The sequence below is a fragment of the Bombus flavifrons genome, chromosome 13 (genome assembly GCF_040668555.2).
Source record: "Bombus flavifrons isolate JBK064 chromosome 13, iyBomFlav1_principal, whole genome shotgun sequence".
NCBI lineage: Eukaryota > Metazoa > Arthropoda > Insecta > Hymenoptera > Apidae > Bombus > Bombus flavifrons.
Window position 1 is genome coordinate 9,480,395 of NC_138454.1, and position 27,575 is coordinate 9,507,969.

Consider the following 27,575-nt stretch of genomic DNA (forward strand, 5'->3'; position numbering starts at 1 on the left):
AACAAGCTGCACGGTGTTGCGAAAACTAGCTACGAGCTTTATAACGGTCTCGCGACCCTCGTTTCCCTTAATTGCTCCGATAACTACGATAGCATTGCGAGAATCTCGTCCATGGCCATTTCCGGTTCTGCGAGACACGTCGTAAACTCATAGATTTGCGTTTGTAAGTAATGGCGCAAGATGAAAAGACTGCGTTCATCTAGGAGGAATGATGGCAACGTACGGAAAACACCTAAGCTTCGTCATTTCCTATTGTCTAATTTTTGTCCTTTATTTATTCAAATTTTCCTTAAAGATTCTCAATTACTATATCATTTAGATTGGTAGGAATAAAAATTAGTTATATAATTGGAGTGATGAGTACATAGAGATGAATTATGTTTGTCAGTAATCTTGAAGAATCCTCTTCGATCGGTGATCTTAAAGAATACCACTTCTCCCGTTGTAAAAAAAGATATTTAAAGTAGATCGTTTCACGTATTATAAATTTTGTAGAGGAACGTGTTTACCTAAGAATTGCGATAGAAAGATGACGGGATTTCGATACTCGTATAAGTCTACTGAAATAATCTTTCTAAGTAAATAATATTCTGATTAAGAGTTTTCGCGAGATTAGGAACTTCAAATGAATAAGGATACCAGGCAAGAAAAAATGACGAAAATTATGACTTTCTCTCAGTCAGATAGTCGTTTGCAAACACTGAACGACCATCTAAGAAGAATGACGACGCGGCGGCTACCGTGAAACATGCATCCATCTTTTTGACATTCTCCAGCGAGCTTCTCGAAAGGAAAATTTTCCTGGGCGCGGGAAAGAGAGGCTACGCTCTGTAATCGATCGACACGCTCGCCCACATCTGGGTCGCGACTTTTTCTCTAATTACTTGCGGCTCCGAGAGCGCTGCTAGTAGTAGTAGCAGCGGTAGTAGCAGCAGCAGCCAACCAGACCGCTGCACCAATGCAACTTTTCTACGCGGCGGACCAGCCTTCTTCCACTTTCTTCTCCGATCTGCCTGCCGTTCTCTCTTTCGCTCTCGTCTCTGTTTACTCCTTTAAGTCGTCCTTTTTTTTTATTTTCTTTCGCTCGCTTCTTTCGCTTCCTTTCCTCTGTCGAATCAAAGTCGAAGCACGGCAGCGTAACTGGCGCACGACGTTAATCTCGATCAAAATCAGCGGATCAAAGGTCGGCGAGCCAGGTACCTTGCTATTTCGCGATCAGTAAATCAGCCGACCTGACTAATTAATTATCGTAGCCTTCGTCGAGGATATCGAAAGGAGAGCGCTGTAACGATCGTATTCTTCGTTTCTTTTTTCAATGTGCCCGTGTGTTAGTACGCGGCGTAATCACCCGGTGATTACCTTCTATCCGAAGATGGAGAAGCAGACAGAAGCGGGGGCGAGGAGAGGACGAGAGAAATCTTTCAGGGATCCAAGGGATTCGTTGGCGACGCGACGTGCCGCTCGAAAAACGTTTTCGGATCAATTACGCGAATTCGCAGTAGTACCAATTACTTTCGCAAGGAACCGATGATGGACGTGATCGTGATTCCGTGAAAATCTTGCTCGCAAACGGCCGACTGCCTCCTCCTATCATCCCTTCAAACCTTCTTCTTCTTTCTACTTTTTTCCTTTTTATCTTCTTCGGCTTCTTTCGCTCTTCCTTCGTGGTCTCCCTTCTCCCTCAACGTGGATCTTTCTTGCTCGCTAATTGCATCCGGTCTTTGAAGCTAAGTTTGCGAACAGACGCTCAGTCACCAGGGATGAAAGGAGCGGACGCAGAGCACGGAGAAGAAGAGAGACGCAGATGGAACTATTGGATAGGTAGATGACTGGTTGAGGAGGTATAGGGCGATGGAAAAGTATACGGGTGCTACGCTTATCTGCGCGGGAATTTTGCAGGCGTTGGTAATGGTTATGAAGTTTAGAGAAAGAATTCGGCTTCTTTACGAGGTTTCAGAAAAGCAGCTGAAATTCTTCTTGTCAAATGTAAAAGATTCGCTAGGAATATAGCGGTGTTAAAATATAGGCTGAAATAAATTCAATATCCTTATTCAAGAAAATCTTAGAGGAAACGTAGAATTGATTTTCAAATCGCCTGTTACGTTACATTTTTCTGCATGTTATATTTCGATGAGAATGTTAACAAGATACATTATGTATCACCAAACCTATCGAACATCACCATACCTGACGAATCAAATTTAAATCGATTTTAAATCTTTTAAATACGGTGATACGAATTTATTTCTAGCAAAAATTTGACAACGCGTTAAGAAAAAAGGAAAACAGCTTCGAATCCATGAATAGGGAAATTGTATTAGCAATAAACGAACTTCTCTTCGTCGACTAAAATATTAACTGCGAAATGGTTTCTCGCAAGACGAAAGCGAACGATACGAAGAAACACTCGCAGATTTCAAACTCGATGCGAAGAGGAAAAATGCTCGATCGCCGTCCAGATGCAGAGACGAGAAAGAGAGGCAGGAGAGGAAGCAAGGAGGGATGAAAACCGATTGGATGTAGCGGTCGGGCGGAAACGGCAAGGTATATTGGCACAATCAGTCGGTGACACGTTGCTACTTGTCGAACTGATTGTAACTTAAGAGCGAATGTAGTGCGCGCGTTACACGCGGCAACGTACACGTGTACGCCCGTAATAAGTTGAATTCCATGGATCCATCGCGTCGTGGCCAGCTGCACCAACGTGGTTAAAAATGGTGGACGCGGCCAGGCACGATTCGGGTTACGTTTCCATGGTTTTGCAGCTCTCCACCGAGCGAAACTGGGATTACGGAAGGATCGCGGGAATCTCTCGATTCGAGAGTAATTCTATTAAGATTAAGAGAACATCGGTGAATAATCTTATCCGTGTGGCGCCTCGAGATCCCAAGCTCGATGGTAATAACTCGTCGAGACAGAGATTCGTTGCGATATCGTTGGAAACGAACGTTATTCCGCAACGTCAAAGACGTTTCAGGATTACAGACGTTGGATTTTCTGCTTGCATCGTAGAGACATCCGACGCGCTGTTTTTCATTCGTAAGGAATCGGAGGTGCAATGGCGATTTCGCTTTGAGATAGAATTTCTTGGCCATCAGGGCTTTGAATCTTTTTGAATAGTTAGCGCCGTTTATATCCTACAATCTTTCAGTAATCCGTTCGTAATCTTAGATCTTCAAATAATTGCTTCACATAAAGATGAAGTATTAATAATATGAATGATAAACGTATAAGTATCTATGTGTCTTGTGTATCGTTATTGTACTATCGCTTTACTTTCACGACAATTTGGTTCAGAATTAAGTCGATCAATTATTTATTTCTATTTCGTTTGTTTAAGAATCGCTTGCTACCATCCATCTCGTCCTTCTGAATAGCGTAAGCTAGAATTTAGAATTAGAAAAGGTTCGTGTGTTGACTAAGTAAACCGATCTCGTGATTATTTGTTAACCTTATAGCTTAATCTTATAGCTTAGCAACAGATTAAACGTCGAATAATTTTTTAAACAATTTGAAAATATACTTGCAAATGGAAACGCTTTGCAAAGCGATGAAAAGTAAGATTGAGAGAAATTTCCATTTATTTTTTGTTACACCGATCCATATTTTAATAACACGAAACCATTTGCGAAAAATAATTGAAAAGCTAAATTGCTCGACGGCTTTGAAAGTGTATTTTTTAAAGCTACTTTCAAAATCACTGGTACCTGTAGTGCCCCTATGATTTCATATACAATTTTTGTATATAAGCTTTGCACAGTAGTACAGGAACAACTCACGCTGTTGTTTTCCATTGTGAAAATTTACGTTGCCATCGACGACGTACGTATTAACGAAATTATAACAATTTTCAAGTCAAACGGTATTCGAAATAATCTGCGAGTGATATGTGAAGTACACATTATAGATATGGTTATAATAATTTTTAATTTTCAATATTCGGTAGAAATAAATCTATAGATCGACTTATAAACTTTTAAGTGCTGTTTAAAGTATTAAAAAGATGGATAAGTGATAGAGACGATAAGCGAGGCCGCGTTGCTGATCGCCGATATGACAGAAAAGGAAAGACGAGTATATTTTCCACAGCGTAAAGATAAATCCACGTGTGCAGGTAAATCAATTTCCTGTCGCGGCAAGACCTACCAAAGCAAGGACAAGTTGTTACGTTTTTTTTAGATCGCCTCTTTTCAAACCAATTTCCTTCCGTCGATGAGAAACTTTGCGGTTATATTGCACGACGCATCTTTTCGTGGCATGATGGAAAATCTTGACAACGTATTACGAAAATTAAAAGGGAACGCAATTTCGTTTCGATTAATTTCTATCGGATCGTTTAATTTCCATCATTCGTTGACGTCTAAAATTGTTAACAGAATTTAAAAGAATTTATTTGGAGCGAGGTCTGATCATAAACGTTTCCGTTCTACTTTGTCTGCTCATAAGTTGATGCAGCCTATAGACGTAGCAGTTCCACGCGGTTGATCAAAAACGTCTCGTTCTACTTGTTTAGTCGAGATTCTAGCATTGTCCAGGATTTAATCTTAATTCGTTTTTCTTATCTGAACAAACAGAAACGTATTAATGTTTAATAATTCGTTTCATCCTCTTGTAAGTATACGTTGGGTATTAGTCCTGCCATTTATTAGGATAAACATATTTCTCAAATGATATATTTACGCCACATGTTTGTAGGTATCGTACTGATGGAATGTTTGGGATCGCTATGTGTTTCATAGAACCGAAGAATTTCAAGGAAAACTCAATTTTGTATTCTTCCACTTTAAAGAAGCTCTTGGTAAAAGTATGTCATCGAAGTAAAACATATCTTTTTTTATTTATAAGTTCCGAGTCGCATCAACGTCAAAGGTTATTAGCGACTGTTGGCTGAATTAAATAAACATTGTAGGTAAGGGTTTGCGACCAATCGAACTAGAAGGGACGATTCGGTAGGGTCTTTGTAAATTGTCAAGAATTCCAATAATCTTGCAGAAAGTTACCAACGTGTTCTGCTACGATGTCGATGTTGTTGCTTGGATCAGGTTGTTTCTGATCTTTAATCAAAGATATTGTTATTGACATTTCTAGCGTTCATTCCAAACATACAAATAACAAAGTTAGCAGCTGATTCAATATAGGTACAATGGAAAAAGTAAACCTAAATTTTCGATCAGCAGTACGTATAATACATCGATCATTCGAAACGATCATTGAATCTTTTACATCCACAGTCGTTCAAGTTCTAAATCTATAGATCGTTCTTATTAATTTTACACTCTGCGACTCCTTTCAATTTTATTCGTTTACTAAAAATCCATCGTAGGAGAACATTCGAGCATATACATAATACTTTTTATTCCTTGCTCTTACGTTATCTCACGAATCACGGTCACAAGCAACGACACATCTCTAAGCCGTGGCTGTAAAAATTTCGATCTCGGCGTGCACACACGAAAGAATTGCCGGCACGTCGACGCGGGGGGATAAAAAGAGGACGCTGGCGCGATATGTAAAAGCGATGCTCGAGTAGTTAGAGGAGCGTCGAATTGAAGCGGGGCGAAAGAGCCAGGGGCGACTGGTGGAGCTTGAGTAAAGGTAACAGGTGCTATCTATAACGGCTGTAACGGCCGCGCGTAAGCCGAGGCGAAGCTGTTTCCGGGAAGTTGCGGCCTCGGTTCCATCTCGTTCCGTTCTATAGGAATACGTGCATTACACTCTCACCACCTCGACCCACGTCGTCTTCTGTTTTTACCACCGACTAATCGTCCCGACTATTTGCACTCGGATGCACTTTCAGCCAGCGAGTATCTTAAGAAAGGAATACACGTTTCTTTTCTTTGGTATTTTTTTTTTATTTCTGTTTACCTTCAGCAAGTTATTCGTGTATTTTCTTTTATTTGATCGTTCGCCTGTAAAAAATTTGATGAAACGACTCCGTGTAAATTTCAGGTTTTAATTTGTATTTATTTCGCGAAATTTTAGAGACACCGGAGACATTATTATAATTCAACTGCGAATTGTTACGTATATGGGGACGATTTGAAGGTGCCAAAGTGCACCCAAAAGTACGCGTGTAATACGAAAGAAAAGAAAATATAAAACATCGAAAGCAGAATATTTGTTGTAATATTTAATAAACGAAATAAATATCTTCATTCCATTCTTTATATTCGTAAAAATGTGAAATTTCAGAAAAATTCCCAGTCCAATTATAATAATACAAAAGCTCTGGCACCAAGACCAACCTTATCCGACCAGCACCAAGAGTCGGATATCGGAATAACAGACGACGGAAGAACGAGAGACGAAGAATCGCGGAATCGATGCACGAGAGACGGTGTTTTCTGTTATCGAAACAGCTAGGAGGTGACGTATTGGAAATTCTATTTTCCGCGGCAGTGAGTCTCACGACGGGTATTTCTACTTTTCGGGCGCGTATTGTTCGCGTGAATGTGTATCGCGGAAGGACCGCGAAAACGGAAACGGGCCACGTTTACGTCGTAAGCCCCCGACTCAATATTCCGCGGCGTTGCACCTTCCCTTCGACTCGCTTTCGTGTAAACCCTTGCCCGATCCCGAATATATATAAGGAATTTTATTGAAACGCATTGCGCCTCGCGTCTCATCTGCGACAATCGTGCTATCCCTCCACCCCCCGCCCTCACCCTGGCGCAACCTCTTTTGTATTTTCATGCTGATACGTTCGTTTCGCCGCGTGTTCTTTCCGCTTTCTGTTCGCGAAATCCTCCTTTCATTTCGGTTAACGCTTTATTGACGAGCTTTTAACGTGAACGACGGTTTTGTTGGAATTTTTTAATTAATCAAGATATTCATACGAAAATTGCAGGATGTATTAAAAAGGATTTAAGCGTATTTATTTTATATTGTTTAAATTATGTTTTAGCTGGAACATACAGCGAAATTATCGAAAGTATCGGAACGATTGTAATTTGTAGATATTTTTTGCGTACATATCGTGATGTATGTGTTTCTGATATTCGGTGTTATCGTACTCTTAACAATTATAATACGCTTAAATTTTTATTAAGTTTTTTTTAGTAATTTTTTTGTTACTTTTGATTATACATACTTTACAGAGCTTCGCGTATTGTCGTAAACTATTATTTGTTGATTTATGTCACTGGTTTTGCGAAAAGCGCGGAGTATCGATCGATAGAACGCAGTGAAAAGTTAATCTTTTGTCTATGTACAAAAATGTGACAGTCACGTATTTACCATATCGGCAGTCAACGTCGCGACACAATTTCACGAGGAATTATCATGTGTCATGGTACTAGTGGCTATTAAGAAAGGAAGAAAAGGCAGAAATAACGTATAGTAAATTAATATTCGTCGACAATGCTCGTGTTACTTTCGGAACGAGCGTTCGTTTTACGTTTAATGTTATTCCGTTGATTTTAAGTCCCGGGGCTCAGCGTCATAATTAAAATCTGCTTTGTTTCGCTGCACGCGTCAGCAGCACCGGGTATTAAATTTTCTATCGAAAATAAAGTGTCACGAAGTGGGGGAGAGGGAGTAGGAAAAATGAAAAAAAAGGGGAAAAAAGGAATGGAGCGGCGCGTGTCAGAGATCGTTCGATATTCTCGCATGAAAACGCGTGTCGTATAAATTTTAACGCAGCTCGTCGATTCGTGAAAAAAAGCTACGCTGCGATATACACCGCACTTTAAATTTACATCGGCCCTTTATCCTGGCCGAACGAATTATTGATACCTGTCTTGAACACTCCGAATTCGATTTTATATCAAATTCGACGAGACGTCGATGAAAAGTTCCTTTCACGTATTTGCATGTTTCGGCGAACATGTTTCATAGGGACTTATACGCAGAAAAAATAACTAAAATGGCTTTGTTAATAGTAAGATTTGGACTCTGGTGATATACAAATTTTAACAAGTGGCAAAACTATGAAGCGGTAAAGAATACGGAAATAAATAAGAATATAACGATATCATGAAAACGAAAGTACAAATGATTCTTTGCATTATACAGAATGTCCTTATAATTATCGTGCAACCAATAAAATAATAATTCTATGTGAAAAAGTGAATCGAAAATATAGAATAAAATATTTGATACGACGCTTTGTTCGCGACAAAATCGAATTTGTATTAGTTGAGAAAGAAACAGTTTCATAAAAATATTTATTTCAGAAGAATTCTCGAAACAATAAGACGCGTCACCCTCCGTAGCTCTCGAGATAATCACCAAAGGATCAAATTCTCTCGTCGCAAATCCAACGACAAACGTTCCTCTCGCTGTTCATCGAATCTTGCCAACGCTCTATGCATTACTCGCTGCGTTCTTCTCGGCGACGAGCGCCAGCTAAATATTGTTAATAACAAACGATAACCTCGCCAAAGAAACGTCATGTTAGGCGGAGTAAACAATAATTTATCCACGGTGGGCTGGTTGCGGCGACGAAAGTCCGCAAAAAGAATAAACGGAAGGGCAAAGGAGGGCCAAGAAATGGCTGGATAAATTGATAGCACGGGAACGAAGAGGGTTCCCATTTGAAACGACGAGGTGTGACGAGGATGGTCGGGATAGGAAGGTGGCCAGGGGCGAGATGGAGGAAAAGGACAGGCTTTTCGCGTACTGCACGGGTCGCTTTTGGCCGTCGTCCAATTTCGGCGTCGTTTTGACGTCGAGAGAAAAGGAAGCGCGGGATAGGGGAGAGGATAGGGTGAAAAAGGAGAAAATTCAGCGCGCGTTCACACCTGGGGTATACACACGGTACAGCGTTGCGCACATAAAGAGGGAGGGGGAGCAACGGAAGGGGAAAGGGGGCTACGAAAAAGAGTTACGTCGGCTAAGTAAAGCGAGGCCAGGCTTTGAAGGGAGCGCGTCCTTCTGAAGGGGCCGTATTTCTTCGTTAAAATTAACGGTACCACTTTGAAGAGTCGGTCGCGTGGAGGGTCTCTCGTCAGAAGTGGATAAACATTCAACGTTATAATTCACGGAGAAAGCACTGATTCACCGTAAATGCGCTAAATAACCCTTGTCGCCTGAAACCAACGTCGCTCGAGGATTGTTTCGGTCGTTATGGAACGCGGTGTTAACGATGGCAGTTGTGTGCTACGTTCCGCTCGTGCTTCTTCCGCCGATATCGTGCGGTATCATTGACTGTCGTGCGCTTTCGTGGCTTTCCCATTTTGTCTGAAATGTTGTTGCTGGGAATTATCTGTTTAGATAGGATAGATTAATGCGTGGGCTGTGTTTCAGTTGTGATTTAATGGAGAATGCCGAATGTATATTGCGTTCATGATGAATTCTGATTAAAACAGCGCTTTACGTTGTAAGTACCCGGTCAATAGTACACGATATAATAACACATTCGGGTATTTTTTATTCTCTTGGCTATTTGCGTACAATAACTCACAAATTATTCGTACTGTTAAGATGTGTTAAGGTAGGGAATTTGTGGGTTACTCGTTGCGAAGACCGATTTCACTTCATTGGAAGCCAGCTACTCGGAACTGGTACGCTTGCAAATTCCTTGCTCGAGCTCTAGGAAGATGCTACCCTCCATTTATCACGCAGCGGCTTTTGTTACACACGCCGCTATACGATAATAATTAGCGGTATAACGATACGTTGCCAATTGCGAACTTTGTACGGTTGATATTTTTTACGATACAAACTTCAAAATTCGTATCGACGATGATGCACGTTGCAAGGACTAAACTTGTATTTATAAAAAGATTAGAATCGCTCAAAGTTGGTAATTGAAAAACGCTGGTACAAATACTTTTCTGATTCACTGTACGCACCCATCTTGCTGGACTCTCGATCGTTGGCCGTCTGTTTCGAAGGTACATAAATAACGTTGCATCCAGAGGGACGTTTAACAAGCACAGGACACGAAGTCATATTATACCAGCATGGAAACGTCGCGTCTGTCGGTACACAAGACCTGGTCGTTTCCTGGTCCAGGGCTCGATACTTGAAGCGTGTTTATGCGAGTCGCCGCACGCTCGGCCGAGCGTTCGGCTGTCTGGCCGGCTACGTGCTCGCCTCCTGCCGAACGAATTGCAAACTCGCGGACTCCTCGTCGGAATTGCAAATGCCACACGCCGGGGGTATATTTTAAAACGAGTGCTTCCCGATAATAGCATCGGTCCCGGAATTTCATCGGCACGGATCTTCGCGCGGATATCGTCTCGTCGCGCGAACGCCGCCCACGTTCTCGAATGAGAGGGGGTTGATAGGAGGGTGGAGAGGGCAATAGCGAAAACTGAAAAAGCTTGTTTCCCGATTTTACGCCCGCCTTGTTTCATACGGTAAACACGAACAACGTTTGCGACGCGACGCGACGCTTCGCTGTGCGCGCTACTGCACTCTGATTCTATTATCTTGCCGCAGAGTATCGGAGGAAGCTTTTCATTTTGAATCGTTCGTTCTGTTGCGTCTTTCAGGTATAAGTTTATCGATAGGCTTACGTATATGACAAACTTATTAGGTACAGCTAGTTGCTGTTCGAGTGTAACATCGAATGCGAAATGTTTCGTAAATTTAGCGCAAAGTTTAAGATTGAATTTTAAGGTGTTGAAGCTTAGGTAACTCAAATAATCCTATTATCCTTGTAATTAGAACCACATAACCTTTGCTATGTAATTGGATTATCCTCTATCACCGGTACGTATTAGGAGGAAGCTCGCAATGAAATTTCGTAAGACGAGACCCAAGTACGACATTCTGGTTGGATAAAAAAACGAGGAAAAAAATCGTCGTGACAACGATGCCGTAAAACGGTCGTACGGTGGCCCGGGCCAATTTCTACACTGGCCAGAGTTTCTATAGGAACGAAGCGGAAGATGGAGAAACGGTCGCCTATTATTCACGAAGCGACGTCCCAACGTTCAGCGTAATTGTGCATATTTTTGTCGCATCTGTGCTGTCGCTCAGCGGAATGGCCGATGTCCAATTGTCTCCTTACGGAGCGCCTAAGAGCCAATTTTGGCTCTTGGTTAAAGCCGTCGAATTTGGCCGTTGCTCGAATTCCGTCGCGGTCGGCATACAGCCGCGATTTTGCGACGCGAATACACGTGTACGAGCTGTGACGAATTCGTCGTGAGCTTTTGTCTAACCAGAATCACGTTCGAGTCTCCTTCTGGTGGTAAATCGACCATGAATTCAATCCGTTCCAATTTTGAGACGCATTTGCGAACAAGGATGGAGACTAAGCGATCGTTCGTTAGTCTCATTGCTGCTTCTTCGAAGCTTAATCTGTCGTGGGTACGCGTGTCGTCGGGCTGCGTATTTTTATGGGATTATGGGAAATTTGAGCATGCAAAAACTCACGCAACGCAGTTATCATACAAAAATGTATGAAATATTTCGAATAGGATTTGATATAAGAAGTTGGGAAAATTACATAATGTGAGAAAGTGTTTGAACGGTGTATTGATGTAGATTTCAGCCTACGCTTTTCTTTTACATTCTATTTTTTTCTCAAACATCCTATGTTTTCTCGAACGACGATTTATCCGAAAATTGGAAGCGAAGCATTCGTAAAAAGATAATTTGTATCCCAATCTACGTTCTCGCGTACTTCGTTAAAATGATTCACAGGCGAGGTAAACCAATCTACTGGTAAAACGAATAAATCCTTTAAACCCGTGGTTCCCATTGTCCTGCCGAATATCCATCTGGACATATGTCTCACTGTGTCGCTTTATCAAGTTCGATATATATTTGTATCTTCGTTATCGACTGCCACATGTATTCTTCTTTAACGCGTGACGAATTTCCTTCGAGTTTTTCGCGCTATCGTCCTATCGAAAGCGGCATGTATCACAGGCGAGCTTGAAAGATTTATCGCGTTTCCAAAGATGTAACGTCGTCGTTATTCCAAAAAGGTTGGCAGAGGGAAGATGGAGAAAATAACAGTATTCTCTGTATCCTTTCGTGCAGTATCGATTCCAGATGTTGATAAGAGATCAGGTGAGCGGCGGTTATTTCGTTTGGTGGTCGGGCGCGTAAATCGCGCACGTGCGTGTCGCTCGAGCGTGTACAGCCTTAGTACGCGCACGCATGAACGCGCAACGCTTGGAAATGGAGTCGAGCGAGAATGAATGCAGCAATTAGGGATTCGAAGGAATTATGTTGCGGGGAATTGTAATCGCTGTCGATGCACAGGAGAAATGCAGTGGTGTGCGTCTGCGAAATTACACTCGCGCAGCCAGCATCCATAGGAATACGATTATAGGTGCGCATGATGTTCTTGCTGCTGACGCGATCGACGACTCCTTGCAAGATAATTTCGAGGATGTTAATAGTGGTAGATGGTTGCAATCGTAGGTTTCTAATTTGTCATAGTCGTAGATTTGGGCCTCAAAATTTCTAGATGCGTGGTTAGTCGTCAACTTGGTCTTACACCTTAGGATAAAATTGAATAGAATTTTTGCGAAGCTAATATCTTCCGATTGATTCAAGTTGACGATCGTTGTTATAATATATTTTGTCTAAAACGAAATTGGAAACTTTCTCTAGCATATTGTAGTATTAATTTCTTGTCAAATTAAAAGCAAAATATAAAATATTCTTAAAATCTGATTTCCTAAATTCTCACGCAAAATAAAATTCTCGAGACTCTAAGTAGAATAATATTAAACTTTTGTACTGTCGATGTACAGTCGAATTTGGAAAATGTATCAAACGACAAATAGAAAACGGAATGTTATCTGACACAAGGGTTGTTCGTATTCAACGATACGACTGTATCTGAACGTATGAGGAAATCGCGAGTCGCTGGATAGCTAAACTGTGTGTTTGCCCCTTCATTACCTCCGAGTATATACTAACCGATTTTAATTACAGCCTCCTTCGTGTAACTATATCTCTTCTTGCTTGTTATTTACTCGTAAGCTTGCCTACGCCATCCAACTTTCTTGCTGACGGTTTAAATGGGAGTCGCAGCCAGGACGTGATTTTCCTAATCTTTCCGGCTCTTTGGGTTTTGCGTCTTTCGCAAGAAGTTTCACGGCTTTAAGTATATTTAGATGTAGTCTCCTTTAACGTTTTATAAATGTTGCGCATTATGCTACTTTTAACTAGACTTAAATATCGTCCATCTATTTTTACTTACTACATTATATCTTTATATTTCGTTATCTTTCTTCTAATTTTTTGATAAACTTTCAAAGGATACACGTTTATATATCGGTTTGTTTCTATTTATGTCCATAGAATGGACAAAGTTTGACAAGGAAAGAAAATAGAACGCTGTAAACCGGTGTGTGTTGAGAATTACGTCACATTTATTTTTGATCGCTCTATTCGTCAAAATTAACCTGCTACTGTGAAGGAAGAACACGTAACTCCGAATTAACATCTCACATTTCTGACAAGTTTTCTACACCTTACGTTCCATTAAATTATCTGAAATTTCTATCTCGTTTTTCGAAACTCATATACAACTGGCTATAAAAAGCATTGGCATATTATTGTATTTATTATAGCATTTCTATGTTAATCGATTAGAATTTCGAAGTACGAAAATGAAGCGTATAGAACTTGATGAAAAAGCGTCTCATTAGAAAATAAGGATGAGTGCCAATACTTTTTATAGACATTGAAGATCTCATGCTTTTGAAACCTAACTAATTTTACCACCGAGTGTCCGTATCTTCTCCACGCAATACAAAAATGATTCTCGTTCAGGGGCGGTTTTACCTTGACCCTGATGACACTGTAAGTCTTCTGCCCCGAAACGCCATGGGGTCTTCAAAAGTGTTTGTCAAAGAGATTAATAAACGATTATCAGAATTACAGAAAATACGTTTATTAATATACAAAGACTGGGATAAAACTATCAATTTTATTAATTGGAAGCAGCACGTATAATCGATCACTCGATGGGCCTATTCTGCAGCGTTTTGGAGGAGTCCTGCGTTTTCCGGAATGCGTGAAAAACAATGAATACCTCCAACGAGATTTTTTTTTTGTTTTGAAGACAATCGTGAACCGACGTGTATTTTAATTACTACGCACCAAGTCAATATTCACCTCCTAAGCGAATATCATTCAATATATATCCTGACGGATGTGCCAAAGAACCTCCAGATATAAATATTAACTTCATCTTGGTTCGACAAACATCGATTTAACTTGACCGAAACTTTTTCGAATTTGGCTTAGTTCAGAAGCTCCAAAATGATTATTATGTTCAAGCTCGCAGAGTTAAATCCGCCACAGCCCTTATAGCAAAGTATTTCCTTCCTGCCTTTCCGCATCAAGTCTCGTGCCAACATCGATACCATCAAACTTTCGCGAAATCTATTTTTCCGTGGCACGCCGTGCGAGATATTAAGCTATCTGCCATTATCAGTCAATTACATCGCGCGTTACCTCGGCGATATCTCCGTCACGATCGACCTCTCTCGACGTTCCCTTCTCTTCTAATTCGAAGCCGCGTGGTCGATCCCTCGACTTGGTCGCCGCTTTTTGCACTGCTAACAAGCGATTCGCGGATTAAGCCGGATTCTCGGAGGCGTGCGATACCATCGTCGAGTTGGCGCTCGTTTCGCCTTTCGGCCGAAAGTGAGCGCGAAAGAGAAAGAGAAAGAGAAAGAAGGAGAGAGAGGGAGAGAGTAAAGGTTAAGGGCTGATAGCATCTCCGGAATTCCGCCCCTCGTCGATATTTCTCATGGACGCGCCTATTACCGGCTGCCTCTCTCCTCTTTCGCACCGACTCGCGCTCCTCTTTATCTTCAGCCCCTTTCCACCCTCGTATTTCCGTTATCTAATGTTTATGGACGAGACGATCCGCTATATAGCGGCCGATCGCTCCTTAAACGCGGCCAGAAGCGAATTTATTCAACGCCCTTCTCGATCGCCGTCCTCGTCGAAAGACAAGATCGTGGCGAGTTCGGAGGTTTCTCTGACGCTTTTAAACGCCGATGAAGATGCAAAGGGGAACTCGTTTCGTATTCCCGGTACTGAAAATTCTTCCACCATGCTCGAAATGATTGGAGTGTCGTCTACGAGTACGTTTTCCTCGGGGGAGGATGGTGGAATTTTAAGAGGTTCGCGTGATGCGATTAAATCGTCTTTACGTCGGGTTAGAATCGGTTTGGGCTAGACTGGACTTGTTTGACAGGTACCGTTAAAGTGTTCGAGCTGTGTTTGAGGAAGGGCGAGCTCGGTGAAGCGTGACACGAGGGTTGGAATGTCTGAAACAGAGGGTAGTCTACCTTGCTGCACGTTGGATCTTGGCACTGTCATTCGATAGAAACTACGAATAACGCGTCCGCTTTGCTTGAAGCAAGATTTTCATTTAGCGAGATCTCTAATTATATGACAAATATTACGGATACGAATAATTTACGATTTTAGACACTGTTTCGATGGTTTCTTATTAATATTATGCGAGTTAGTATACATTTACCAGGTATGTAAATATGAAAACGGAATTTTTGTATAGAAAATACACGTTTATTGTATGAAAATGATTAAAAATATTTAATTCGAAGTATTGCCCATCGCTAGCTGTACATTTTTCCCACCTGTCTGGCAATTGGTGGATGCCACGAAGAAAAAACTGTCGCTCGTTTGAGGCAAACCAGTCATCGAGCCATTTTCGTACATTTTCGTAAGAAGCGAAGTGCTGGTCAGAAAGTGCGTGTCCCATTGATGCAAATAAATAGTAATCGGACTGAGCCAAGTCTGGTGAGTAAGCCGCGTGCGAAAGTATTTCCCAACTGAACGCTTCGATCGTTTCCTTGACCGGTTTTGCTGTATGCGATGGTGCATTATCACGAAGCAAAATTACTTTGTGTTGCCTTTTTTGATATTCTGGTCGTTTTTCACGCAAAGCTTGATTCAAATCGATCATTTGTTGTCGGTAGCGCTCAGTATTAACGGTTTCGCCAGGTTTTAACAGCTCGGTGGTCTTTTTCGGTGGTCTTCCATGTTCTTCGTTCCTCGCGTCAAAATTGCCACTTCTGAATTTTTTAAACCACTCAAAGCACTGTGATTTACCAAGAGCATGCTCACCGTAAGTTTCGACAAGCATTCGATGCGATTCTGCAGTAGTTTTCTTCAAATGGTAACAGAAAATCAACGCTGTCCGCAAATCGTAGTTTGCAGGCACAAAATTTGACATGTTCAACGCTATTACAAACTATGCTGTTGTATGAAACTTGTATTGTTCTGAGTCGAAAATGTTTGTGAGATGTCAACAAAGACTTTTGGCATCAATGACGCAGTTTAGTGATAACTACATTATCAGCTAGGGCCATCCATAGACAAATTCCGGTTTCATATTTACAGACCTGATACAATAAACAATATTCAATTTCTACGGTCAATACACGAACATGTTTAAGCCGAGGATGGGACGAAAATTTGATACGACAGCAAAAGAAGCAAAACGCTATAAATAAACCTAGTTTTCAGATCCTAGTATTTCATCGTTCGAACTACGTCAAATATCCACACGATGATTTTCACCTTAACTACTCTGATCCCACATCCGTGAAATTATACCATAGAAAAAAGAGCTGCGAATCTCCAAGTTTATAACCTGCGCGCAAAACACACTTAAGCCGAGGTATAACGAAAACTCGATACAGTAGCGAACGAGGTGAAACGCCGTAAATCATCGACGATCACGATGGCATTCTGGCATCGAGTCGGCCAATGGGAATCGACGTTTCGAACGGACACGCGGCCATTCCCGCGTCCTCGCCGCCGATCGTGAAATATCGTCGGACGTTAAGCGGTCCGCGTGTAATTTACTCGGGCCGGCCTCGAATTAGAATTCCTACCTAGGGCCGAGCAACCTCGTATCTAAATGGTAATGGGTCCGCGTCACGCTAAAGAAGCGAGGGTGAAACGTTTGCTAACGGATAGTGAATCAGGTGGCGAGCGTCTAATGGCCTCTTCCAAGAGACATTGCCGAGTATCGAATACTCCTTGCTGCATTGCCGAGTATCGAATACTCCTTGCTGCATTGCCGATGCATCTGCGAATGCTGGTTTATGCTTCTGTCAATTATCTCCGGTAATGAAAACACGCGAAAACGAAAGCAATCGCGCCTTTGCCTTGTTCGCTCGGCTAGGTATTTGCCATTTGTTGCGCCATAGAAATGCTTTTCAAATTGACAGACGATCGTTCGCGCATATGATATATGTATATGTAATATATATCGTGAGTTAAAAGTTAGAAATCGTTTCGCTGGAGCGCGATTCGAAGGGTAATGATTTGACCGCAGCTGTTTATCTAATTGTCTGCTGTTTATTAAATTGTCCATGGGACATTGAAACGTGTAAAATTGAACAGAATGCGTATAATGAAATCTACGAAGTAAAATGCTCGTTATAACGGGATATATTAAAACGAAGAAGGTCCATTTGAATTATACGGAAGTTAAACTGTTGCTCCACCGATTTGCTTTCTCAGAGGTTAAAGGTCAGTTATATGCGCGAATTAAAAACTTTTTAGGAAGAGAGTCGATCGGTTTGACATTTTAAATGGCTCATTTATCGAACTTCTTTTTGGTATTAATTTAATCGTAAGTCTTGAACAATACGACTCGTCCGTGTAATCCTCACGAAAGTACAGAAGCTTTCACTAATTGGTTATTAAAATTCAAATTATCTTCTCAGTTGGTAATTTCTTCCAGAGAAATATAATAGAAAATGCAAAATTTCAGGAACGAAAGAGATACGTTCACATCTTGTTACGAAGCTCGCAAACTTCTTTTCGTATCCGGCGTTCTAATGGTCGCGTTCGTTAACGTAACGTCTGAGAATTGCCAACGTAGAACGACTGAAAACGCAGGCTGTCCCGAAAGCTAATATTATTAGTGGCACAATAGAGTCTCGATTATCCGACTCGGTTGGAGCCACTGCACAAGGAATGCCGTGGAATAAAGTTTACCCTTTGACGTACTCCCATCATGCGAACGTCGGCTGAATAGGGAGTTACCAAAGCATATGCGTTATGAACTTTATGCACCGTGCCGCGATATTGCCTTCTCGCGGGACGATCGTTTGCTGCTTTTCAGCAACGAACAGGACAGTCTCGTTTAATAACGATAAAGTTGAGAAAATTTAGTAGTAGAAAATTATAAGTTTTTAACGTTTCATTTTGTCTGGGATAAATCGGCCATTTAAACTTCTTATATGAATGCATTTGGTAAAAATTCGATTGATCTCGGAAATTAAAAGTCCAGCCATTAATTTGTTATTCATTGGAATTCTTAATATTTTACGCGCGTTGCTTATAGATGGATTATTGTCGCGTTTGTTTATTTGCCAAAGCGTTCATTTCTATCGCTATTGATTCACTTCGAGTGAATTACAAGTATATCGCGTAATACTCGATTGAAATTTCAATCAAGTGTGCTAAAACGTTGTGAAATCGTTTAAAATCTCATACATACAAATAACTTATAAATATCTGTTGCACCAATGTAACACGCGTCAATAATTTATAATTTGTCCCGTTGTTCGTATGTTTGACCTCAAAATAGCAAACTACAACAACGTGCATATATGTTTCGCAATTTTCCATAATAACTGAAGTGCTTGGGCGTTAAAGGGTTACGCTTTGCCATTAATTTCTACGAAGCGAAAAAGAACAATACCGACAGAAGCTAAAGAAAAACACTGGAATCGACCGCGTCTTCCGTTCTTTCTTCCCTTTTTCTTTCCGCGAGTACGTAAACCGAGGAAACGCACAATGGCGCAATCAAAGAATAGATTGGTGCTCGCGATAAAACGACACGCTCTCTCTATCCACGAGCGTAAAACCTGGAGTGCCAGATGTACAGTGTACAGTCGTGAAACATTTGTTCCGACTAGACCGGCAACGTTTCGAACACAACGTATTTTCCTCAGCATTTGCCGATATAACTCAAGGAAATCTGGCACGGACGTGCGACGAATGTATCCCCCTATGTAGACGTGAAAATCAGTATATTATACAGGTTCCTGTGTCCCCTTTTCTCTCCTGTTATTCCGTCGATTTCGTTCACGATTCAGTGACGAAAAGGTACCGTTGCAGCGTTACCTTGTATAGGACAGGCGACTACGTTCTTTTCATCAGATTTGTGAAAGCAGGCAACCAAATTTTTCGAATGTAGCATTTTACATTTGGTTCCTTGGTCCAACAGTTTCACCTTATGACGCCGAAAGTTTGAAAGAGAGAGAAGCGAAACGTCGTGAAATATTTTCTTAGATAATGAGTTCCGAGTTTGCAAATACGAGAAAGATCCGTATGGTTCTTTAAGTTTGTATATTGAGAATGGTACGAATCTTTTTATACAATTCCTGGCAATTGGGATCATTTTACTTTCTAATTGCAACGCTGTATCACGAATAGGAAAGCGTACCGGTTGACAACGATATCGTACACGTGATAATTAATTTATTACTACACTATATCGTAGATTCGAGACCATCACAGTGTTCCATCCATTGAAAAACATCCTTGAAACTGATTTAAATCGAGTCTACAAAATGACATATATTGTACATATACTTGGTTCGCCTAAATTAAATAAATTCTTCCCTTATTGGCTCTCTTATTCGATCTCCACGACTATCTTTTGCATTTCACGTAAATGTATGTACACGGTAGTCCCACGACAGGTAGGTTCGGCGTGTCAATAAATTGTTCATTCCGATCCACTTCTTCACGGACAGCCGTGTCCCGCCATGCGGAACCGTCCAGTTGTACAGTCAATTTAGAGTGGCCGTACCTCGTGCGGTAGATAGAGGCGACCTTTTTAACTGTGCTCCGTTACGCATAATTTACGTTCATTATCTTTAATGGGCGAGCTATTAAGAGGGGCGCGAGTAATAGTATGGCAATACCACTAATGCTTCCGCTCCTCTTACTTTATACCTTCTCCACCTTCACTCCCTTTCTCCCTTTTCTCTCTCTCTCTCTCTCTCTTTCTCTCTTTTTTATTCACGCACACATAGAACCTGGATATACACACCGATCTACTTTCTTTCTTTCTTCAGCTTTCGCAGCGTTCTTTCAGTCTGCTCGTTTCACCATTTTTCTGCCGGCACGGTTTAGAGGGCCGCGCGAAGCAAACGATGCCGGGGGAGCATTACTCTTCGCGTGGGAGAATGCAATAATCGGCGAACGATCGCTCTCGTCGAATAAAAGTATTTTTTACGCGGCGCAGAATCGCTCGAATGGGTAATTCGATAGCAATCGATGGACGGTCGTTTTTCTTGCCCTCCTGTCCTTCTTTTTCTTCTTTTTCGGTTTTTAGTTCGATTTGTCGTTCGCTCCTATCGATAACGAATGTGTTAACGACGATCCGTTTCGGGGGATGATTCCGCTAGACAGGTTTTCGCCTAACTGTTTAATCTTCGTCCTGTTTCCGCGTATCGTGAAAGATGGCTGCAGTTTTCGTGAAACATATTTCACAGGCTGGCCGATAGTAGATTTGTGTTGATTCGAAGCTTAGATAGAAGCGGATTGAGAATTTAAATAGACAATTTGATTGCACGACGAAAGAGAGGAAACAGAAGCCTGCGTATAGCGGCTATAAAACATGTTTCCACATACTCTTCATTTTCTATCGAAACGTCGTTTTTATCATGTTTCGTGCTTCATCATATTCGTAGTATGAAAATTTTGTAGCCGTATGAAAGCGTTGTTAAATGATATGAAATTTGTTATACTTGAACCTAACCGATTAATATGCAAATGCTATAATAATATACAATGGTATGCAAATATTTTTTGTAGCCGTTGCATATCGACTGCGTTTAATTTAATCTGAGAATCGAGAACGCAATTTACCATTCGATAATACGTTTCAACGATAAGCAATTATTAATGGTAAAATTTCATTCTCTCCATATATGCATCTCCTTTTTCACTCTAGCAACTTCGAAAGTTGTTTTGCTTTAGTTTGTCTTGAATTATGTACATATGTATTCCAGGAAAACATATCTTGCTTTTCATTAAAATAGGTTAATGTAATTCAACTTGAGATCCAAGAACTCCACAGCCGGGAACCTTGACGAAGATAAATAGCACTTGAATGAGTCATAAGTTCTTATCCAGTTTACGAAGAAGCTCTATTTATTCTATAAAAACTCAGGCTTTAAATTTTAGCTTCCGACGGAAAATGTATAGTAGAGGCGACGCTATAAATCAATATCACCTACATAGTACGCGAATAACGCTATTTTTAACCTTTCTACTGCGATCGAATCTGTCTCTTTCCCCAAACTGATACAATCTTTTCATTTCGAATTTTACCCAAATCAAATTTCTCCACTTCGTTCGTTTACGTTCGTGTTTTAGTAGAATACACGCGTTTTAACAGATTTCGTGCTTTTTAATTTTCTTAATTCCATCGAATCTCTTATTTTCTCTACTCGGTACATTTCTTCCAGAACAGTTCTTCGCGGAAACAAGAATAAGTCAAAATGTCCAAGATAAATCTTTCGCTTGTCGAAGTTGCTTTCGTTCGCCAATATTACAATGCACATTTTTAATAAATACATAATTACACACATAATTAATAAATTTTTTCACAAATCCTCTATCTCTTATCATCTTCTCTAGCACCATCAAACCCTTTATTCCTTCGATTCATTATCTTCGAGAAGAAAGCTTGACAAAAACAGGATGAGGATGGAAAAAACAAAATCTCCGGGACAACAATTCCACCGATTGTTCCGGAGAATTGTCGTCGTCGCGTCGGTCAAACGATCAGTGAGATTTTTCGCGACTAGTTTCATCGTCGTGTTCCCTCTTTCTTTGGCAAAAGTGCGTCCGAACTTTTGCACGATGACTCGCTGTTCGTTCGGCGGATTCGTGCGACCGTCTTCGCGACATTCTGGCACGAGTATCTCCGAATGTCTTTCGACCTGTCACTTAGCGTCCCAAAGAAATAACATTTCCTCCTCCAGCATCAGCGCGACATTGTCGTCGTCGTCGTCGTCGTCGTCGTCGGCGTCGTCGTCATGTTGCTCGTTGTCCGCCTCATTCTCGTTGGACACTCCAGTTTTCCCCTCTTCCTGCAGGACATCGCGGTGAGCGGATCCTTGTCCTTCCGTATTTTTGTTTCTCGCCAAGCATTCTTGTCCGACGAGGATCCACCCTTGCTAAGCGTCGCGTCACTGTCAGCTTGAATAATACATGTAAGCGACATAGAACGTTCAGCTTGACGTTCTGTACCACGTTGTTTGTCCTGTACGAAACTGCTCACGCGTCTGTATAGCTCGCTCGTGAAACTATTTTTATCATGGAGATTGTTTTTACCGATTTTTTTAACAGCCACGAGGACGTAGTTTAATTATCAAATGCATGATTAATGTAAATCATTTGTAGACCTTCGCGTAACGAGCGTTACCGTGTGAGCGTAACATACACGTGAAAGCTTTCCATTCTGTCCGTGTATTTTTGAACCATTCTACGTAATCTCGTAGGTACATAACGAATTCTAAGATGTTTGTTGATTTAAACAAACTTAGTTTACAGTTCGCGCACACATTGTATATTTCTCTTCAGTGTAAAACCTTTTCACCGAGTACTCGTGACGTGGCAGTGATCGAAGCCTAAAGCAACCCTGGCGCGGATTTCCTGTGTCGTCCCGGTAGTCAACAACTCGGTTAATGTTTCATCTCTCTGTAACCGTGTACCTCTGTGTGTTTCAGGGATTGCCTTCGACGTGAATTGGATGTACTGACGTCATCTGGAGTTCGCTACACGGTGAGTACACCTATGCAACGATGTGACCCGAACCCAGTCAACGATAATTCGTCCGGGAGTGTGCGAGGCGCTTTGAATTTTCAACCGAACCGAGTCGATTCGAGTGTTTACCTCGTTGCGCGCTCGTTTGCACGATTTCCAAAAGCGATTACAAGGCAAGCGTCGAGTGATTTCAAGATTTTTAAGAAACGTTCGTTAGTTGACGCTTTCCCTCCGTTTTACAAATTTTGAAAAAATCGAGAATTACAAAATACGTTTAATCGGTTTGCATAGGAAACGCTGGAACTCGACTCGGTCCACGATCAGACGTAAATTGGCTTACAAGTTAAAACATTTCAACCTTTCGAACGATACAGTGTTACTGTACTGAAATTAGTTGTTGCTAACGAAGCTGGATGCAGAAAACAAAACGAAACTTTAGTAATGGCAAAAGTATTAACTTTACCTTCGTACAGAATTAATTCTCCGATCGTGTCATTCGTCTCACTCGACTTTTCCACGCGACAACCACCATACGCGAATTCTACTTCAACCCGTTCCCAAAACCGAAACCTCAAGATACACGAAAAAAGCCCGCTCGAACGAAGAACATCCAGTGGCGGTAGGTAAAACATACCTTAACGCTGTTAGCCGAGCCATGAATAAATTTAGCGCAGCGACCGAGATTACGAGGCCGGTCAAGTAATAATGCGCGCGAGAAGAGGCGCGCCCTTAGCCCCGTAGACGTTATCGAGCAAAACCATCCCCTTTCGCCCTGAAACTAGTTTCGTACGCGCGTGTACAGTACTGTACAACCGTGCCGCGTTTCTATAACGCGTGTACACACGCACAACCGTGGTTTCACATACTCCACTCTCACGAAAGCTCGTAGAATCCACGCGAACGACAAATGGGGAGCATAGAACACACACACATAGAGAGAGAAAGGGAGAGAGAGAGAGGGAAAGAGTGAGAGAGTGGTCCAGCGGGGGGCGAACGGGGGTTGGGAAGCGCTCGAAAACATTTACAGCGAATCGGATTAACGCGGGTATTTAATCCCGCCCGCGGCTTTCTCGTCGGCAAAATGAAAAGCGGGACGGCTAAAAAGGCGTATTAAAAAATAAGGCCGACGGAGGGTGAAAGGGGGGTGGCTCGCGGACGAGCAGAGGCGGTGAAACATGGCGGTGCTCGCGGACACTGTGAAAAGGGGCGGAATGGGCGAAGAAGCAAGATACAGGGTGCGCGCGGGCCTTCGATGAAATCTCATCTCTTTAATGGGAGAAACTTTTCCAACGAGCGAAGTCATCTCCCTCGAGCTTTCTCATCGAGTATCGGATTTCTGGCTGATCGCGCGCCGCCGCTGCCAACGACGCAGACACCCTTGAATCCGCCGCGTCGGGAGGGATGCTTCTCTTCTCTTCTCTTCTTTCTTTCTTTCTTCCTTTTCCCGACGAACGAAAGTTAACGGCTGAAACGAAGAGCTGGTGAAAGGAGAGAGACACAGATGGGCCTGGTCCGTGTCCGTGTTTTTTAATCATCCTGAAAAGGAGCTCGAACGTGTCGCGTCTTACGTTTGAATCGGCCAGATGCTCGAATGGAAAGGGTGAGCGCGAACTTGTTCACGGTTATCTGTCGCAAGGGTGTCGCAGCTATTCGTACAACGCTCTCGTGTCTTGGATGTTCTGCACGAGGCGTGTGTGCATGGTTTCTCTCGTCCTTTTGGGGTTGTAGGCGGATGATTTGCGACGATAGACATGGGAAAAGGGCAGTAGAGAGAGAGGAAGTTGTTGAAGAAGTTGGAAAATAACGTAGTGGAACTGTGATCCAGACGGAAGGTGCAGCATTCTTGCTAAATTCGTCCTTTCTTTTGTCCGAGATTCATTGTAAATGAACGTTTTGTATCGAAATTTTCTATGGCGTTTTTTTTTTCATTTTTATTTTCCTATGCAGATTTTTGTATCGTCTGCAATTTGTTCACCATCTTCGTTTGATTTCAGAATTAATTCTTAAAAGTCGTAAATCAAATCGAAATAGTATCGTCGATATTATTGATAATGCTAATATGTGGCGATAATGTACGATGTGTGAGGATCTTCACTGTTAATTATCAAAAAAAAAAAAAAAAAAAAAAAAAATAGAAAACAAGCACGAATCTCCTTTTTGTTCTTGGCGATGTACAAGTTTTTGAACTGTTTGAAATATCGGTACTAGAGAGAATTCAATTATTGAATAAAAGTTCCGACTCTTTGTATTGAAATTTACAAATATACAATCTGCAAGAAAGCAGCACCGAGGAAGTGTAAGGAAACTCGTACAGTTTTTGAGTATTCCGTGAAAATGATGTCTTCCTTTTTTTCAAGATCAATACTAGGATCAGTTTCCGAGTCTTTTGAAACAGTTTACTCTGGTTTAAAAACGAACGGCGAATAAACTCGGGAAAGAAAGGCCTCGGTGAAAAGTGGTACAAGAACGATGGAACATTTTGAAACAGAAGATGTTGCGTTATGGCGATTCTTTTCACGAGAAAATAGTAAATGTAGATTTCTGACGGTACACGCAACAGAAGGATTAAAGAATGTTGAACAGCGAAAACTTAATAAGCGATTAAAACTTTGTATCTTGTATGGAAATACGGGCATTTAAAGCATTGCTTTTAACGTAAAGAATTTAATTTCCAAAATATTTATGCTGTATGTTTGGATTTTATTCTAAGATAAAACGCACAATGATAGAGGGCACTGTAATTTTCTGATATGCCGGAAACAAAATGTAAAATTTTACTGGGAATTATTTTATGAACCCTTGAATATTCTTTTCAGTAATAATTTTAGACTTTTCGAAGAAACTTTTATGTATTTAATCCATTAAAGATCGAGAAGTGAATTAATACGTAGAAGGGACAGGCAAGAAAAATGTTAAATGAATTCTTGGAACTCCCTTCGGTAACCACGGTGTTAAAAAACAGAATTAAAATCTCAGTTATTAGCTTAGTTACTTTCAACGCATGGTATATTTTTTTAAAAGATTAAATCGTAGTAAAGAATTCTATGAAAAATGTATTCGCGTTAATTATTCTCTCAAGAAATTCTTGAATTTCTAAATCTCTATCATTTATCCCCTTTAGGAGACTCGCCGAAGAATTTCAAACGACAAAGACACAAAATGCTCGTAGTTAAATGCTTTCGAATTTATCGAGGTAATCGCGAAGCGACCTGAAATCTTCCGTTTGCATCTTTGCAGTTGGTTGCAGCACGTGAGCACGATAACTCGAAGAGCGAGGCAACTTGTTCAGGGAACGCGTTTGTGGCGCAGAATCTCACGTACGTTCACACGAACGCGGCACGCTCGCAGTTGCTGCGCCTGTTTCGTTGGAAATTGCCATCGGAAAGTCGTAATTAGTTTAATCAGTTTCATATTGCTCTCTTCCTATGGATATTGCGTCCCAGCATCTTACGTCACGTCACATTTTCCTCTTTGCTGGCAAACGGATCTCTTTCAATGGGAAAATATTTTGGAAATCTTCTAGAAACGTTAAAATTTCAGTAGTTTCGATATTAGGACCGGCCTTAACGAATCTGATTCACAACTCTACGTTTGTGAAAAGGAAAACTCTTTACTTTGACGGTAAATATATTTCAAATTGCGTCGAGTTCCACTGTATTTATATTTTATTCTTTAATTTTGTGATCATCGCTTTAAAGTTATTGACGTTTTATCAACGTTGTCTACGTTTAGTCGAGTATTTTATTTTTTATTATTTACTTTAACGCTTCAATTTTTACATTTTTATTCCTATTAATAATAGAAATTAATTCTGTTCAATTCACTTGGGAATGAATATATTAATAAATACGTTTTATCAGTAGATAAATGAAAGTAATATAAAAATACAAGAAACTCGACAAATCTCGAATTATTTTTTAATCATACGTGAAGAATATAAAATTCCAGGAGTTTTCAATTTGCGGCTGTTTAGGGATATTTCAAATAATAATGAATAACGAGGAAAGTGTGAGTAATATATATGTATGGACCAAACAAATGGCAGTAACAATGTCGGAAGATAATACCAGGTCTGTAAATATGAAACCGGAATTTGTCTATGGATGGCCCTATCTGATAATGTAGTTATCACTAAACTGCGTCATTGATGCCAAAAGTCATTGTTGACATCTCACAAACATTTTCGACTCAGAACAATACAAGTTTCATACAACAGCATAGTTTGTAATAGCGTTGAACATGTCAAATTTTGTGCCTGGAAACTACGATTTGCGGACAGCGTTGATTTTCTGTTACCATTTGAAGAAAACTGCTGCAGAATCGCATCGAATGCTTGTCGAAGCTTACAGTGAGCATGCTCTAGGTAAATCACAGTGCTTTGAGTGGTTTAAAAAATTCAGAAGTGGCAATTTTGACGCGAGGAACGAAGAACGTGGAAGACCACCGAAAAAGACCACCGAGCTGTTAAAACCTGGCGAAACCGTTAATACTGAGCGTTACCGACAGCAAATGATCGATTTGAATCAAGCTTCGCGTAAAAAAAGACCAGAATATCAAAAAAGGCAACACAAAGTAATTTTGCTTCGTGATAATGCACCATCGCATACAGCAAAACCGGTCAAGGAAGCGATCGAAGCGTTCAGTTGGGAAATACTTTCGCACGCGGCTTACTCACCAGACTTGGCTCAGTCCGATTACTATTTATTTGCATCAATGGGACACGCACTTTCTGACCAGCACTTCACTTCTTACGAAAATGTACGAAAATGGCTCGATGACTGGTTTGCCTCAAACGAGCGACAGTTTTTTTTTCGTGGCATCTACCAATTGCCAGACAGGTGGGAAAAATGTACAGCTAGCGATGGGCAATACTT

At 41.1% G+C, this 27,575-nt stretch overlaps 2 protein-coding genes across 5 annotated transcripts in view; one reads left to right on the forward strand and one right to left on the reverse strand.

The window, feature by feature from the left end:
• The window catches only part of LOC138186288 (uncharacterized), a 356,044-nt gene that overhangs the window by 138,794 nt on the left and 189,675 nt on the right, over nucleotides 1-27,575 (reverse strand). The gene's annotated exons all lie outside the window — the stretch shown is intronic.
• The window catches only part of LOC138186276 (zinc finger protein 541), a 589,272-nt gene that overhangs the window by 66,872 nt on the left and 494,825 nt on the right, over nucleotides 1-27,575 (forward strand). For 3 of the 4 annotated variants that reach the window (XM_069125955.1, XM_069125953.1, XM_069125960.1), the window contains exon 2: nucleotides 22,665-22,719. The gene's annotated coding sequence lies outside the window, so the exon portion shown is untranslated. Of the gene's footprint in view, nucleotides 1-6,192; nucleotides 6,367-22,664; nucleotides 22,720-27,575 lie in introns of all 4 variants that reach the window. The other variant, XM_069125954.1, reaches the window with a different exon arrangement.